Source organism: Schistocerca piceifrons, chromosome 8, assembly GCF_021461385.2.
Source record: "Schistocerca piceifrons isolate TAMUIC-IGC-003096 chromosome 8, iqSchPice1.1, whole genome shotgun sequence".
Lineage (NCBI taxonomy): Eukaryota > Metazoa > Arthropoda > Insecta > Orthoptera > Acrididae > Schistocerca > Schistocerca piceifrons.
The window spans coordinates 197205136-197223189 of record NC_060145.1 but is presented as its reverse complement, the minus strand read 5'-3'; the positions used below and the strand labels follow the sequence as shown (position 1 = coordinate 197223189).

Here is an 18054-nt window from a genome sequence, read left to right as displayed (position 1 = left end):
CCATCAGTCGAGTCGATAGCACATTGTGTTGCGGCACTTCTGCGTGCTCGCGGGAGCCCTACACGATATTAGGCAGGTGTGTGTGTGTGTGTGTGTGTGTGTGTGTGTGTGTGTGTGTGTCTGTGTCTGTGTCTGTGTCTGTGTGCGTGTGTTCTTAGTCAGGTGTCATAGGTGTGATTCTGGTGGGCTTAGGCAATGTTATTGGTGCTATTCTAAAAACAGTTTTAGTTGAATTTCACAGGTATGAAACTTAAAAAAAACCGTGATATAAAATGCGAGCTAAGCTCACGCCAATAGCTCCCTACCAGTCACATCCACTCTTACTAGGACAGTGACGCTCTCAGTGAAACAGAGTAATTACTTTTCTTTTGAGCTTATAACGTATATGCAATAGCAGTGTTTTTTGATAATCGTTCTCACAACACAGATCGTGAGAAAGAAGTTAAGCAGCCTACAGGAAATTAAATTAAGTTTCGGAGGTCAGATTCCACGTGATGCTATTTCAATGATTACGAAATCGAGTCCAGTTTACACAGATCTTGGATTATTTATATGGTGAACAAGAGCTCCTCTGACTAAATTTTGGAGGCTCTTTAGGGATACTTTCTGAGTGTTTAGGGTTCAAATGACCTGTGGTCTCTGGTGACTCGTTACAGAGCAGTAATGCAGTAATGTAATGATATCCAGTCGGCGTATCTTGGGCAGTGGCTAGAGGTCTGGCAAGCTGTCGAGAAACTTGCTGGACCCAGTGGCTGATTCTGGTTGCCATTTATGTCACTGCATCCGCCCAGACGGCTGTTGACTTACGGTAAGCAGGTTGCCGCTTGTTATGTTGAAGGCGCCTCCCATCAGAAGATGTGCTCGGAAATAGTAGGGACCTTGATACTTGTGTGTCGTTTCTCAAACACTGTCCTTGGAGTGTTCAGTTACTCCCAGGTCTTTGCCTGTATTTTCTTATGAGATGGACAGCGATATCAGGTGCCACGTGGTCGTGATGAACGTTGAACTTGGCCTGCCGGTTCTGTAGGCCATCTGACGCAGACGATCCACGAGTTTAGAGTAGTTTGTGCCCCAGACTGGAACGATGTTGGTAGGCACCTCGACTACCCCCAGTGGCGGCTGTTACGACACGCTGGCTTCTGTCATTCACGGCTACAGATTGCTCCTCATCTTCTGAGGCTCCGGGAGTATGAGTGATACAGGCATCGTCTCATGCAGAATATGTTACAATAAATAAGCAATGCACTAATGGCCATTAAAATTGCTACACCACGAAGATGACATGCTACAGACGCGAAATTTAGCCGACAGGAAGAAGATGCTGTGGTATGCTAATGATTAGCTTTTCAGAGCATTCATACTAGGTTGGCGCCGGTGGCGACACCTACAACGTGCTGACATGAGGAAAGTTTCCAACCGATTTCTCATACCCAAACATCAGTTGACAATCGTTGCCTGGTGAAACGTTGTTGTGATGCCTCGTGTAAGGAGGAGAAATGCGTATCATCACGTTTCCGACTTTGATAAAGGTCGGATTGTAGCCTGTCGCGAATGCCGTTTATCGTATAGCGACATTGCTGCTAGCGTTGGTCGAAATCCAATGACTGTTAGCAGAATGTGGAATCGCTGGGTTCAGGAGGGTAATATGGAACGCCGAGCTGGATCCCAACGGCCTCGTATCACTAGCAGTCGAGTAGACAGGCATCTTATCCGCATGGCTGAAACGGATCGTGCAGCCACGTCTCGATCCCTGAGTCAGCAGATGGGGACGTTTGCAAGACAACCACCATCTGCACGAACAGTTCGACGACGTTTGCAGCAGCATGGACTATCTGCTTGGAGACCATGGCTGCTGCCGGACGAGCGGTTCTAGGCGCTTCAGTCTGGGACCGTGCGACCACTGCGGTCGCAGGTTCGAATCTTGCCTCGGGGATGGATGTGTGTGATGTCCTTAGGTTAGTTAGGTTTAACTAGTTCTAATTCTAGGGGACTGATGACCTCAGACGTTAAGTCCCCTAGTGCTTAGAACCATTTGAACCATTTGGTGGTATAGGGTGGCATTGGTTACACGTCTCTGTCACCTCTTGTTCGCATTTTCAGCACATTGAACGGTGGACGTTACATTTCAGATGTGTTACGACCCGTGGCTCTACCCTTCAGTCTATCCCTGCGAAGCCCTACATTTCAGCAGGATAATGCACGAGCGTATGTTGCAGGTCCTCTACGGGCCTTTCTGGATACAGAAAATGTTCAACTGCTGCCCTGGCCAGCACATTCTTCAGATATCTCACCAAATAAAAACGTCTTGTCAGTGGTGACCGAGCAACTGGCTCGTCACTACTATTGACCAACTGTTGTATCATGTCGAAGCTGCATGGGCAGCTGTACCTGTACACGCCATCCAAGCTTTGTTTGACTTAATGCCTAGGCGTATAAGGCCGTTATTATGACCAGAGGTGGTTGTTCTGGGTACTGATTTATCAGGATCTATGCACCCCAATTGCGTGAAAATGTAATCACATGTCAGTTCTAATATAATATGTTTGTCCTTATACATGAAATATATTCGCAGTTGTGAATATGGACAACTATCAGTTAAATAATGGAATTGCAACAATAAAAAATGAATGTCGGACTGGGAGTCGTATCCGCATTTCTCACTTATAGCGAGTGGTCGCCTTACCATTTGGCTACCCGAGCGCGATTCGTGGCTAGACCTAAACTTCCTTATGTAATCAATCATGTGTCTGTAGCCTATACTCATATATCCATTATGTATGATCCCCTGTGGAGGAAATATTTTACTTAAATGTCGGTTGCCCGGTGTTGAAGGATAAATACGATATTGCACTGCCTGTGCAATTCCGAATTACGATGCAGTGTTCATTCTGACACGCATACATGTCCGAAGGAACACTGAACGTAATTCGGAATTGCACTGGCACTGCCGTATCGTATGGAGTATTTATGGTGTCCACGAGAGGCTCTTTTCTTTGACATCGTTCCTCATGATTGAATCCTTCTGCTCTCTACGAGTCGTCAATGGTCTCCTGCTCTACTTCATTTGCTTGATTGATTTGTTTCAGTGTCTTAACTGCCCTGTCAACTTCCTGACGGATGTTGCTGCATCCTCCTTAGCGCTTCTTTTATAATGCTTCGAGAGTAAAAGCGGTAGGCTTCTCTGCTGTCGTCTAACCTTTTTCTGTTGAGCTTGCCCACATTCTCACATAGAAAAGTTTATGTTGCGCTTTTCGTAACCGACAACTTTACCGTAATGTGTAAGCCGAGCGGTTTGCTGTGTTGATACTCCCTTGTGCTTGAGCAATGATACGCATCCTTTCTTGATTTGTAACACACCCTCCAATTTGACAAAAAGTTGTTCCGGATTTTGTTCTTTGTTAGACAGCTAGTGAACTACCTACGGTAATTACTCTCGCTCTGTACTTTTGGTTCTTTTAAGCACAAGAAGTATTATCGTAGTTAAACACTGTATTATCTTCCTAGTTTGCTTCTTCATGCATTGTATCCTCTAAAATCCCTTATATCTTAGCGCAAATACAATCCATGGGAGTTTCTTTTCTTAGAAAAAAAATAAAGTGTAGAAATATATGTTAGTATTTTGATACAACAGCGATTGATATACTGATCGTAATAATACACCGTCTATGTTTCTCTTGATATTTCTCTATATGATTTAATATCTGAGCTCCCGAAATTTGTATTTTCTCTGAAACGATTAATTCACCTGTAGTAAATTGGGAGCCAAGATAATGATGACGAGGCTTAGGTTTTGTAAGGGTAACGTACTCAACACTGGCCGAGTTCTTTAACTATCACAGTACCTTTAACTGTAGCAGGAAGGTAAACTGAGTTTTGTATGTGTCACACTTGGTTCCATTAACTAATAACCCACTCTGTCTTAAATAATACCTGTGAATACGTTGTGTTGTAGCAATATATTACTACTGTTTCTGCTTGGAACGCGTAGAGATCCAGTCACTGCCAACACAATGAAAGTATGGTTGTGGCACTGATGCTTCTCTTTTGCACCTTGATGCTTCCATATTTCTTAGGAATAATTGAATTTCACACAATCACATGTATGAATTAGACACAGTTGCTAATTCTCTTACTGACATTGACAATATGTATCCCTTTGCTCTGAAACAAGTAACACTTCACCTGTTTGAACCTGAACACACTCAAGGATAAACTTCCATTTTTCAATGGCTACATCTCAATTACCTCCACTTCACATATGTGTAAAAAACACTATGCTCGTGATATATTTTGCTACCATCTTCAACTCAACGCAGTAAAAAAGATTAATCATGAATCCCCTACCTCCTCAGAATTAAGTTTTATCTCAAGGAATACTATGTATGCTGTTGCAAGGTACATAAAATACCGGAATGAGATTTTCACTCTGCAGCGGAGTGTGCGCTGATATGAAACTTCCTGGCAGGTTAAAACTGTGTCCCCGACCGAGACTCGAACTCGGGACCTTTGGCTTTCGCGGGCAAGTGGTCTACCATCTGAGCTACCGAAGCACAACTCACGCCCGGTCCTCATAGCCTTACTTCTGCCAGTATCTCGTCTCCTACCTTCCAAACGATACAGAAGCTGTCCTGCGAACCTTACAGTACTAGCACTCCCGATAGAAAGGATATTGCGGAGACATGGCTTAGCCACAGCCTGAGGGACGTTTCCAGAATGAGATTTTCACTCTGCAGCGGAGTGTGCACTGATATGAAACTTCCTGGCAGATTAAAACTGTGTGCCCGTCCGAGATTCGAACTCGGGACCTTTGCCTTTCGCGGGCAAGTGCTCTACCATCTGAGCTACCGAAGCACGACTCACGCCCGGTCCTCACAGCTCTACGTCTGCCAGTATCTCGTCTCCTACCTTCCAAACTTTACAGAAGCTCTTCTGCGAACCTTGAAGAACTAGCACTCCTGAAAGAAAGGATATTGCGGAGACATGGCTTAGCCACAGCCTGGGGGATGTTTCCAGAATGAGATTTTCACTCTGCGGCGGAGTGCAGAGGCCAGAGGCCACTGGGATGGGCCCCGATAGGCCTGCATATTCTACGGATCTGAACACATGCGACTCCTTTTTGTGGTATTCTGTTAAAGATAGGATGTACAGCAATAACCGCAAAGCTACTGCTGAGCTGGAAACAGCCATTCAGGACGTCATCGACAGCATCGATGTTCCGACATTTTAGGGAGTCGCGCAGAATTTCTGTTAGTCTGCGCCACGTCATTCCATTGATGGTTGGCATATCGAACATGTCATAACGTAGATCCTAATATCTGCAGTGACGTTTACATGTTGAATAAAGTGTATGCACAGTTTGTAACTAATTTACGTTTTCTTTATATAGTTCAATAATTGTCACCCTGTAGACATGTATAACCCAATACCCTGTTACTTATCCATAGACTTATGTCCATATGATACATTATGGGCTACATTTGTTATGTGTGGTAACTCCCCCTTCCGCTGTAATGGTGATGGTACCTGCAGCAATGTATCACTGGTACGTTTATAATGATTTAGCTGACTAACATGTATTACTAATGTTTTCATCAGCAACTGCAACTTCACATTGACTGATGAAGTCGTTCAATCTACCTGATGTAGTCCTTGACACTTTCTCAAGCATTTCTTTGGTTTACAATTTGCGGTACAAGGCAGCCATCAAAGTAGTTCCTTGATCTGTGACTAAAGCTTCTGGTACTTCAGATTTAAGTCACCAATTGTTATTCATGGCTTGAGTTGCAGTGCTTGCTTTGCGATCTGATATCGCTATCATTACCAGCTACTTCAATAAATGATCCAACATAGTCAGTACACACTTTTGCTAAACTTCTATTAAACTGTCGTAACACATCAGTTCCCATTACTTCAAAAGTTTTCTGTTTCTGGTAACCTCTGGAGCTGCACCTTTTGTTTACTTATGTCTGTTCGTTGAACACAAGCAATGCAGTTTGTAACATATTGCTTCACGTCACGATGTCGTCCTTTCCACCAAAATCTCTCTGCATTTCGTCTTCCAGTAGCTATTTTGTCTTCATGTTCCAACAGTACATGATCATGTGCTTGTCATAATACTTCAGTTTGGAGTGCTGTAGGCACAACAACGTGAAGCTCGCAATTTGTTGATCTACACATTAATCCTTCAAGGTATAAGAATCTGTGGCTGCTTGCTGTATAATTGGCATTCCTTTTCAGTTTCGTGTGCTTTAGTCAAATCTGTTAAATTTAACCCAACACTGCAATTCTCCTACTAAATATGTCGGCATTTGTGTATTTAACACCATGGTTGTGAACTACTTCAAACTGAAACTCAATTTCAGTGCCCACCTTGTTAGTGGACTGGAAGTGGCTTTTCGTCCCAATAACCACTTCAACGATGCATGATCTGTAATTAGCTTAAATTTACGACCATATAAATAACAACTAAAATACGAAATACCATATATTAAAGCTAACATATCTTTTTTCCGTAGTCAATAGCTGCACTCATTGTTGTTTAGACAGAGAGACTTCTTCGTTAAAGGATGATCCTGACCATCCTAATTTTGACTGAAAATGGGACGTAAAGTAGTACTGCTTGCTTTGAATGATAATTTCTTTGGTAAAGTCAGGAGAAACTTACAGAGGATGTGAAGTTAATATCTCTTTCACATTTTGAAATGCTGTATGACATTCAGGTGTCAATAGCTGTGCATTTTCTGGAAACCCCTTGAAGAAATTTTTTTGTAATAAGCTGCTAGACCAAGGAGTGATTGTAATTGTTTTACTGTCTGTAGAACCGTATAATTACACACAGGTGAAGTGAGACGAAGACCTGTCCTCACACCTTCTTGGCTAATAATGTGCCCAAGGTAACTAACTTGTGAACGAGCACAATGATATTTGTCAATGCTCAACGTGACTCAAGTTCTTCTTAATCCATCAAATAATTATCTTAATCATTTCACTTGTATATCTATGAGGTCATCGAAATAGATCATACTTTTTGCGTTTTTAAACCTTGAAGGACTCTAACAAGTGCAAGAATCTTGCAGGCGCGTTCTTCAACCCATCTGGTATTCTGTGATATTGGTAGTGACCAGATGGTGCTGTAGATCTGTTCTATGACCATCCTCTGGACATACTTCAATTTGATGATAAGTGCTCCTGAAATCTATTGTGGAAAAGAATTTACACTGACCCAGGTTACCCAAGGTTTCGGTTACGTTAAGAGTGGTATGCATTGTTCACTGTACATACGTTGTAATATCTCTCATTACAGCAAAATCGATGTTACTTTGTTTCTTCAGGTTACCTGCTATCCAAGAACTATCTCTAACGCTGATCCTCGCTTGCCGGTTCTGTAGGTCGCTGACACACTTAGTGCCCCTGGTTAGATCGGTGTTGGTTGGCCCCTGGACTACTCGTCAGTGACAGCTTGTACTGGAGGCTGCCCTCTGTCATCCATGGCTAAAGATCGGTGGTCATTTCGTAAGACGGCAGTAATATTACCAGTGCAGGAACAGTCACATAAGAAAACGTTATAGCACAATATTTAGAGATTCGATTGCGAGCGACATGAGCCACATCATTTCTACCGAGCGACTGAGTCTAACTTTGGGAGGTGGAGGATTTATGGCGTGAAGGAGAGGCTCTACTTCTTGTTATCACTCGTCGTGACCGAATCGGTTCTGTACTTCAAACGTCGTCTGTATTCTTCTATTTTGATACATTTATTTAACCAATTTGTTTCAATGTCTTAGATGCTACGTCAAAGGCCTGATGGATGTTGTTGCACCCTCCGTAGTGCTTCTTAGATAACGTCATGAGAGTAACGGGGACAGGTTGTCTAACCCTTTACCACTGAGCCCGCTCACACTCACACATGGAAGTGTTGATGTCGCACTCTAGTGACCGACTAACCGTGTCCTAATGTTTACGCCTAGCCGCTGGCTCGCTTTGTTACTTGCTTGATTGTGCAATGCCATTATTCATTGTGCAACGCTGTTCTCTTCCGACTTAGAAAATTTCACTCTCCTTTTCCCTTTTTTTCTTGATGCAAAACAAAAGCTTCCTGCCGAAATAAATGGAGAAAAATTAACCTAACTGCAAACCATACGGTACTGAATTTACTGCATGATTTCTGTCAAGCCATATCGACCGAAACATTGCAAAGCAGTCACGTAAAATTTTCTCACATTTCCCATTTCTCGTTTGTTATTGAAATGGTGAAGGGAAAAAAAGGAGACTGACTAAGCTGGAACTGCACTTTGTCAGTGAAACTATGTAATTAAAAACTATTAACAGAAGTCTGCAAAAAGCATAGTTGAATTATTCATTATACTAAGATAGTCTTAAGCGCTGCACAGTACTAAGACAGTAGCTTTGTTTGAATTGAAGCGTCTGAGTTTAGATGCAGTACCATCAAAACTGCACTACGTAGTATAATCGGCCGGAGAAACATACAAAGAAGGATTTTTTTTCGCACTTGCTTGTCTTCACGTAGGAGAAAATTTTTGTAGCAGCCAAACAGGGCCATAAAATTTCCAAAAATAACTCGCCGCGTTATCCAGCTTTGCTATTGCTAATCTCATCATATATAGTTTTAAAGGTGTTACATAAAACATTATTTTAAAAATATTTTCTGCTTCGTACTGCTAAGTATGGAATTTTTTAATCTATTTAATTTTGATGAGATTACAAGAAGGCATATGGTAGATTTCAGGTTTATTTAAGTTTTTCTTAAACTGGATTAACCAATGTATTGTTCTCTCCGAAGTATATCTCGTGAAAAGGGCGTGAAGGTGAAAATTAGAAAGATTCAAATCCTCACACAGGCTTACAAGCAGTCGTTCTCAAAGCGAAATAGTCCGCGACTGGAACATAAAAATTAGGAAATAGCAACGCCACAGGAAGTACCTCCTGCCTAGACAAAAAGCCCTTTAATACTGAAGAAGTACATGTTTTCGTCTATCCTTGCAATTTTTTTTTTTTGTCTAATAGCTACCGGTTTCAGTACATGACAGCATGTACAGGCCATTCACAGGAACGCAGTCGTCACTATACCTTTCCAAACAGGGGTGTCAACAGTGGATAGTCTGTTCATGTTATTACGTACTGAAACCAACTACCAGAAGACGAAACAAATAAATTATGACTATAGACTAAAACAAGTACTTTCAGTATTGTATTGCTGGCTATTTCACTGACACAATGTCGGGAACATGAGTTAATGCTGCATTATGATTCATTTCTGAGCTGTGTAGAAAGATCAGTCTTCAGCTCATCGGGAAAATTTGTTTTAAATCAATTGAAAAATCTGTACCGAAAAGGCAGGTGGAAAAACGAACTCTCCATACCATAGACGAAAACGAGTTAATATTGTATTGTTATCCAGTTCTGATCTATGTTGAAAGTTTGAAGTCCTCAGCTCACAGTGAAATTAATCTAAAATCAATGTCAAAATTTGTATCGAGCAGAGAAGAAAGTGGATTAATAAGAACGTGCTAAAAAGCACAGTCTAATTTTTATCGTGTCTGGCTACTGATTGGTGGTCCCATGTTCGATCCTCATTAACCACCTATGTTTTTCTGTATTGATAAAGTCTGGAAAGTGATCTGCTCAGCCTCCTGGTGTTGGATCAGAAACAGTTATATAAAATAAATCGCAGGTCAACTGGACGCAGATTTAAATGATTGAGTCACTCATATGCATCTACATCCATACCATACTCCGCAAGCTACCCAGTGGTGGGTGGAGGAGAATACTTTTTGTATTACTAACTGATCCACCCATACCTGTTCCACGCGCGAGTGGCGCTTGGGAAGAATGATTGCCTGTAAGACTCGGTATTAGCACTTCCCGGAAAGTGTTTTCGGTATTAAACTTCTTCGTGATGCATAACGCGTTCGTTGACCATCTCTAACACGTGCCGACTTCCCTACCTCTTAAATCAAGTCCTACCGCGTAAGGTAGTGTGGTATTGGTGAATAATACTCGAGCATCAGTAGACCAAACGCCTCTTCCTTCGTAGACTTCCGCAAGGTCTTCGATACAGTTCCCCACAGTCGTTTAATGAACAAAGTAAGAGCATATGGACTATCACACCAATTGTGTAACGCAGCATGCCATTCTCAATGGAGAGGAGTCTTCGGAAGTAAGACTGATTTCAGGTGTGCCGCAGGGGAGTGTCGTAAGACCGTTGCTATTCACAATGTACATAAATGACCTTGTGGATGACGTCGGAAGTTTACTGAGGCTTTTTGCGGATGATTCTGCAGTATATCGAGAGGTTGTAACAATGGAAAATTGTACTGAAATGCAGGAGGATCTGCAACGAATTGACTCATGGTGCAGGGAATGGCAATTGAATCTGGATGTAGACAAGTGTAATGTGCTTCGAATACATAGAAGGAAAGATCCCTTATCATTTAGCTAAAATATAGCAGGTCAACAACTGGAAGCAGTTAATTCCATAAATTATCTGGGAGTAGGCATTAGGAGTGATTTAAAATGGAATGATCATATTAAGTTGTTAGTCGGTAAAGCAGATGCCAGACTGAGATTCATTGGAAGAATCGTAAGGAAATGCAATCCGAAAACAAAGGAAGTAGGATACAGTACGCTTGTTCGCCCACTGCTTGAATACTGCTCGGTAGTGTGGGATCCGTACCAGATAGGGTTGATAGAAGAGATAGAGAAGATTCAACGAAGAGCAGCGCACTTCGTTACAGGATCATTTAGTAATTGCGAAAGCGTTACGGAGATGATAAACTCCAGTGGAAGACTCTGCAGGAGAGACGCTCAGTCGCTCGGTACGGGCTTTTGTTGAAGTTCAGAGAACACACCTTCACCGAGGAGTCAAGCAGTATATTGCTCCCTCCTACGTATATCTCGCGAAAAGACCATGAGGATAAAATCAAAGAGATTAGAGCGCACACAGAGGCACACCGACAATCCTTCTTTCCAAGAACAATACGAGACTGGAATAGAAGGGAGAACCGATAGAGGTACTCAAGGTACCCTCCGCCACACACCGTCAGGTGGCTTGTGGAGTATGGATGTAGATGTAGATGTAGAGTTACATTTATTTAAGATTATTCCTGTGAATCTCGCTCTGACATTTGCTTTTCCTACTTTTTGTTTTACGTAGTCATTCCAATGAAGGTCGCTCTGTTACTATGACTTGCTGCCTTTCGGATTACACATTTTTGTAACGATGATCAATAGAGCATACTAGTAGGTTTAAGCCTATTTTATGGAAATCATATCGATTTAAAGAAGCTGTATAATTAACGGAAACGGAAGTTCATATGGAATGTAGAAGTGGTGTTGTGACATTGGCTAGCAGAGAAAACTACTTTAGAATGGTGAGTTGATATTCGAAACATGCTCCTAGTTTGAGAAGTTAAAATCCTGAAATTTTTACAATTAAGAGTAGACTCTGGCGTGATATGGGTTTATAGTAAGAAAATTAATTCATTATGATGCTCGACTTTGTAAATGTGACTGAACTTACTAAAGCCCACTGCACCTAGCTCAGCAGAAGATTTGATTACGCAGTAAGACAGCATAATAGTTACGACAGTGGACGCGATTCGATGGAACTGTAGCTCAGTTCTCCGCCAGAACAGTCAATATTGTACTTTTTGGTGGTTTCGTTAAATAATTTTAGTTGCGTATTTAAAATGAACATGGTTGATTTCTTTAGCTATGAATCTCCAGGTCCACTTATCTGTCTCTATTGATCCAACAGTCGACGAGATTTTATACAACTAAATCTCACGTAAGACTGTAGTATCCCAGCCAACGGGAGAGGAGAAAGACATACTTACTGTATACCACTGCTTGTGGGTTGTAAGGCTTCGGGTGGAACAACAATCCCGTATGTCTGCTGGTGGACCAGGCAGTTACCGGCGCGTCTCCCAAGAACCAGCAGATGTAGGTGTGGTGTACCTGGGTCGAGGAGCCGTTGCCGACTGACACAAAACCGGCGTAAGGAAGCATTCAGTGACAGCAGCATCACAGCCAGGAGAGTCCGAAGTCCACAGACAAAAGAGTCCCCCTCACTGACGCCATCGTGTTTACGTGCACTAGTCTCATAATCATTTCTGACAGGAGCGTTCCCCCTCCACGCAGCCTTCACAGATTATGCGTCACTAAGAAATATACTGTTGCATGTGCGCTATTAAGCTGTCAGCTCGTGTCTGATGTATGAAAATGTCATCGGTTTTATTTGCCTTAACATTTTCTTGCTTAGGCAGGTCTTGTATTTCCTGATAAGTATTTTATTTCATTATTAGCCATTATTTTATTTCGCCACATAGGAAATATTAAGCAACATCACGATTACACATTACCCTTACACCATATTACTTCCACATAGTTGTGTGGATTTTTTTTTTTTTTTTTTTTTGTTTTTTGTATGAACCATGGACCTTGCGTGCCTCAACGATACAGATAGCCGTACTGTAGGTGCAACCACAACGGAGGGGTATCTGTTGAGAGGCCAGACAAACGGGTGGTTCCTGAAGAGGGGCAGCAGCCTTTTCAGTAGTTGCAGGGGCAACAGTCTGGATGATTGACTGATCTGGCCATGTAACACTAACCAAAATGGCCTTGCTGTCCTGGTACTGCGAACGGCTGAAAGCAAGGGGAAACTACAGCCGTAATTTTTCCTCAGGGCAACACGTGAGGCAATACTGACCTTACGACTTATCTTAGAATAAAGATTAAGGAAAGGCAAACCTGTGCGCAGCTCGTGGTCGTGCGGTAGCGTTCTCGCTTCCCACGCCCGGGTTCCCGGGTTAGATTCCCGGCGGGGTCAGGGATTTTCCCTGCCTCGTGATGACTGGGTGTTGTGTGATGTCCTTAGGTTAGTTAGGTTTAAGTAGTTCTAAGTTCTAGGGGACTGATGACCATAGATGTTAAGTCCCGTAGTGCTCAGAGCCACTTGACCCAAAGGCAAACCTACGTTTCTAGCATTTGTAGACTTTGATTCAAAAAAAAAAATGGTTCAAATGGCTCTCAGCACTATGGGACTCAACTGCTGAGGTCATTAGTCCCCTAGAACTTAGAACTAGTTAAACCTAACTAACCTAAGGACATCACAAACATCCATGCCCGAGGCAGGATTCGAACCTGCGACCGTAGCGGTCGTGCGGTTCCAGACTGCAGCGCCTTGAACCGCACGGCCACTTCGGCCGGCTGTAGACTTTGAGAAACCTTTTGACAATGTTGACTGGAATACCCTCTTTCAAATTCTAAAGGTGGCAGGGGTAAAATACAAGGAGCGAAAGGCTATTTACAATTTGTACAGAAAACAGATGGCAGTTATAAGAGTCGAGGGGTATGAAAGGGAAGCAGTGGTTGGGAAGGGAGTGAGACAGGTTTGTAGCCTCTCCCCGATATTATTCAATGTGTGTATTGAGCAAGCAGTAAAGGAAACAAAAGAAAAATTCGGAGTAGGTATTAAAATCCATGGAGAAGAAATAAAAACTTTGAGGTTCGCCGATGACATTGTAATTCTGTCAGAGACAAGAAAGGACTTGGAAGAGCAGTTGAACGGAATGGACAGTGTCTTGAAAGGAGGATATAAGATGAACATCAACGAAAGCAAAACGAGGATAATGGAATGTAGTCGAATTAAATCGGGTGATGCTGAGGGAATTAGATTAGGGAATGAGACACTTACAGTAGTAAAGGAGTTTTGCTATTTGGGGAGCAAAATAACTGTGATAGTCGAAGTAGAGAGGATATAAAATGTAGACTGTCAATGGCAAGGAAAGCGTTTCTGAAGAAGAAAAATTTCTTAACATCGAGTATAGATTTATATGTCAGGAAGTCTTTTCTGAAGGTATTTGTATGGAGTGTAGCTATGTATGGAAGTGAAACGTGGACGATAAATGGTATAGACAAGAGGGGGAATAGAAGCTTTCGAAATGTGATGCTACAGAAAAATGCTGAAGATTAGATGGGTAGATCACATAACTAATGAGAAGGTATTGAATAGAATTGGGGAGAAGAGGAGCATGTGGCACAACTTGACAAGAAGAAGGGACCGGTTGGTAGGACATGTTCTGAGACATCGAGGGATCACCAGTTTAGTATTGGAGGGCAGCGTGGAGGGAAAAAATGGTAGAGGGAGACCAAGAGATGAATACACTAAACAGATTCAGAAGGATGTAGGCTGCAGTAGGTACTGGGAGATGAAGAAGCTTGCACAGGATAGAGTAGCATGGAGAGCTGCATCAAACCAGTCTCAGGACTGAAGACCACAACAACAACAACAGTAGTATTCACCAACTAGGATCACGTTAGGAACTTCAGTTCCTCTTTCTCTTCTTCCTTTGTTGTTGTTTCCTATTTTTCCAGTATGCCCTCACTTTTTCTACCATGAAGTCTCTTCCTTTCTTCCGTCCATGTTGTTCTCGATTTTTTATTTCTTCTGCTTTGAAAGCCTTCCATATTCAGTATTTTATTTTTTAAACATTTCTTTCTGCTATTGCTGATACTTTAATGTTGTTTATTATTAATAAAAATTTACTTAAGCCATGTTATCGCCTTTCAGCTATTCATTTTTTATAAAATACTTTAGATTAGGAGAGAAATACTTTATAAGCAGAGAACTCACATGATGACTGTAATTTTTAAGAACATTTCTCGTGGAGAAACAACAGTATGGTTAAAACATTTTAAAATTAGATTAAAAACAGCCTACACCTAGTTAGATTTTTTATTTACAGTGGTTACCAGTTTCGGTCATAATCTGGCCATCTTCAGACCATTTACGTATACTATGCCAGAAGGCGGTGGCGGTGAACGGTTTGCCTCCTTATTTTTCAGTACGTATCTTAGAGGCATGTTCAGATTAATCGCCTTGAATGCCTTTGGCTATCTTTTGGTTCATTTTATTTTAATAGGGCACTGCACGTAGTCCGTTAATACTCGACAAGGGCAACAACTCGCTTTGTTTTAAACGTGGCTTCCCGTGTACTCGACGCTATTTTATATCAGTACGTTGTTTTAAAACCTTTTTCTCTGTGTGTGTATTGATGTCTTTGATGGTCAACATCATTTACTGGCTTCTGAATACTTTCAGCTGTTATATTCTATTTATATTAATTTTTAATGGCACCACACAATGTTCTTAAAATCTTAAAATATTGACAACGGTGATTGCCTGCTAAGACATTTGCAAGACATTTGCTTAACACCTTTTACGCCAGTAATTTGGCTGTAATATTTTCCTTGATAGTCCGAAGATTAACACATTCGGGGTCATGCTATTGTCTAGTAAAAGTTTGTATTTTTGTTTGTAGGCCAATCTGCAGAAGTCTTAATCAAGGCTAAACGTGTTGTTGGCAAAATGCAGAATAAAAATGCCTGTTTCGCAGCCAAGACTGCTTATCTCTAGTAAATGTTTATTACTGGTTGCTGTCCCATACTGCACGAACTGGAAAAAGGCCTGAAGGCCGTCACATTCTGAAACTGGCACCCATTATAAATAAATATTTTATTGCGGTCAAGACACTTTTTAAGCCAGTTTTGTAGATGATGACGTTTATGGTAAGGATGATAGTGATGCGATATAGATTCTAAATCATAATGAGAGTCATCTAATGTGGGATCCTGGTAACTGTGAGTGGGAACTAGGGTATCTGAGATGTCGGGGAAGGTTCTGGATGGAAAATATTGCAGGATGTCGTTGTGGAAAAGAACTGATAAATGAGTGTATGTGTTCGGAAATGAGTGGGGTGCCATCTGTGTAGCGCAGGGGTGGGTTGTAACTGTCATTCGGCATGGGACGGGAGTGAGGGAGAGATCTCGGGGAGGCCAAGGGGGAAAAGGGAGTTGAAAATGCGTTGGGAAAGGTTATGGCGTGCATGGTGATGGAGGGAAGGTGGCACCTGTCTCTGGAGGGGCGGCAGCTGGTCCGACTTCTCAGGATGGAGGAGACTATAGGATGTGGTAACGCAAGTTTACAGAAGATGTAGGAACTTACAGTGATAAATCTGGTTAGCCAGGTGGGATTATACCTCTCGCTACATCATGCCGTTCAGTAGTCATTTTGAAAGTGTGTATTCTGTTCGTTCTATGAACGATGAACATTCTCTTGAAGTTCGCCAACGCAGATTCAGTTCATTCAGTTAGATTGTTTGCGTGTCTTAGTCTGTATGTAACGCTCTTTCTGCTTGTTCAGCAGTCGGCTTCGACATGTTAAGGCCTACAGGATCGACATCGGCTACAGCCGGACCCGCAACAACCTCAGCAGTCATCTTGTAGAGACCTGCTCTGACCTCTAGACCTACAACAGCAACAACCTCCAAGATGACTGGAGGTGTAGTGCTTCTGAAAACAAATCGCATACAAGAGGCACGTGTTGTCAGTTCGAGAGTTCCGGCTCCAGCGCTTGAAATTCTTGTAAAGTAGGAAGACAGTGCAGTAAAAAAGTTCATTTTCCTTTCACGTTTCACTGGACTCGCATTCGGGAGGACGACGATTCAATCCCGCGTCCTGCCATCCTCATTTAGGTTTTCCGTGATTTCCCTAAATCACTCCAGGCAAATTCCGGGATGGTTCCTCTGAAAGGGCACGGCCGATTTCCTTCCCCATCCTTCCCTAATTCAATGGGACCGATGACCTCGCTGTTTGGTCTCTTTCCCCAAAACAACCCAACCCTTTCACATTTTCGGCAACTTTTGTATATTGCTCCATATTTCCATTAAGATTTTACCAAACACAATGGGTAAAACGTATTAATTAACTAGGTAAAATTATGCCTGACATTATCAGTAATGGAATACACGATCTTTCTACAAATAGTTAAATTTATTCTTACAAAAACTTTTTAACCCCTAGATCGGATGTGCAAAAGACAGTTAAAATATGATGACTACCCAGTTTTTGTTGTAAGCAAACATCTTATCATCACTCATATATAAATTACAGGATGAACAGAAACTGAATGTATCAGTAAAAGTCATACAATGACATGCGTTGGTGTAGGAAGCAACATGAATAAGAAATTTGGTGCTAATAACGACAGCAAACCTGAACCACACTTGCACGAGAAGCAGGTTGAACAAACTGCTTGTACCAGTAATATCACATCAATCATTAACCGGAAATTGTACGAAAGCCAAGTTCAGTGAAGCAAACTTGTATGCAACGACACAAAAACTGAGAACAGTTCTACACCCTGGTTGATAAAATCGCACAAATGGTTCAAATGGCTCTGTGCACTATGGGACATAACTGCTGAGGTAATCAGTCCCCTAGACCTTAGAACTACTTAAACCTAACTAACCTAAGGACATTACACACATCCATGCCCGAGGCAGGATTCGAACCTGCGACCGTAGCGGTCGCGCGGTTCCAGACTGTAGTGCCTATAACCGCCATGTCACTCCGGCCGGCGATAAAATCGTAGTCAGTCATAAAATATAAAATGGTTATCCTTACATCACATCATGAAACTCGTCGACAACAAAATAAAATGATTCTATGAAACTTCCTGGCAAATTAAAACCATGTGTTGGATCCAGACTCGAAATAAGGACCTTTCCCTTTAGTAGGCAAGTGCTCTAACAGGTCAACTACCCGAGAAGGGCACACGACACACCTCACAGCTGTACTCCGCCAGTACCCCATCTCCTACTTACAAAACTTCATAGGAGTTCTCCTACGGAACTTGTGGGTTCAAAAATGGCTCTGAGCACTATGCCATTAAACTTCTGAGGTCATCAGTCGCCTAGAACTTAGAACTAATTAAACCTAACTAACCTAAGGACATACACACATCCATGCCCAAGGCAGGATTCGAACCTGCGACCGTAGCGGTCGCTCGGTTCCAGACTGTAGCGCCTTGAACCGCACGGCCACTCCGGCCGGCGGAACTTGTGGGCCTAACACTCCTTGAAGAAAGGATATTGCGGAGAAACTACTTAGCTCCAGCCGGGAGGATGATTCCAGAACGAATTTTTCACTCTTCAGCGGAGTGTCCATTCATATGAAACTTCCTGGCAAATTAAA

The 18054-nt window shown here is 42.2% G+C and overlaps 1 protein-coding gene across 1 annotated transcript in view; it reads right to left on the bottom strand.

The window, feature by feature from the left end:
- The window catches only part of LOC124711853 (sodium-coupled monocarboxylate transporter 1-like), a 213702-nt gene extending 201721 nt beyond the window's left edge, over positions 1-11981 (bottom strand). The window contains exon 1 of the mRNA XM_047242080.1: positions 11856-11981. The gene's annotated coding sequence lies outside the window, so the exon portion shown is untranslated. The remainder of the gene's footprint in view (positions 1-11855) is intronic.
- Positions 11982-18054: the final 6073 nt, after the last annotated feature.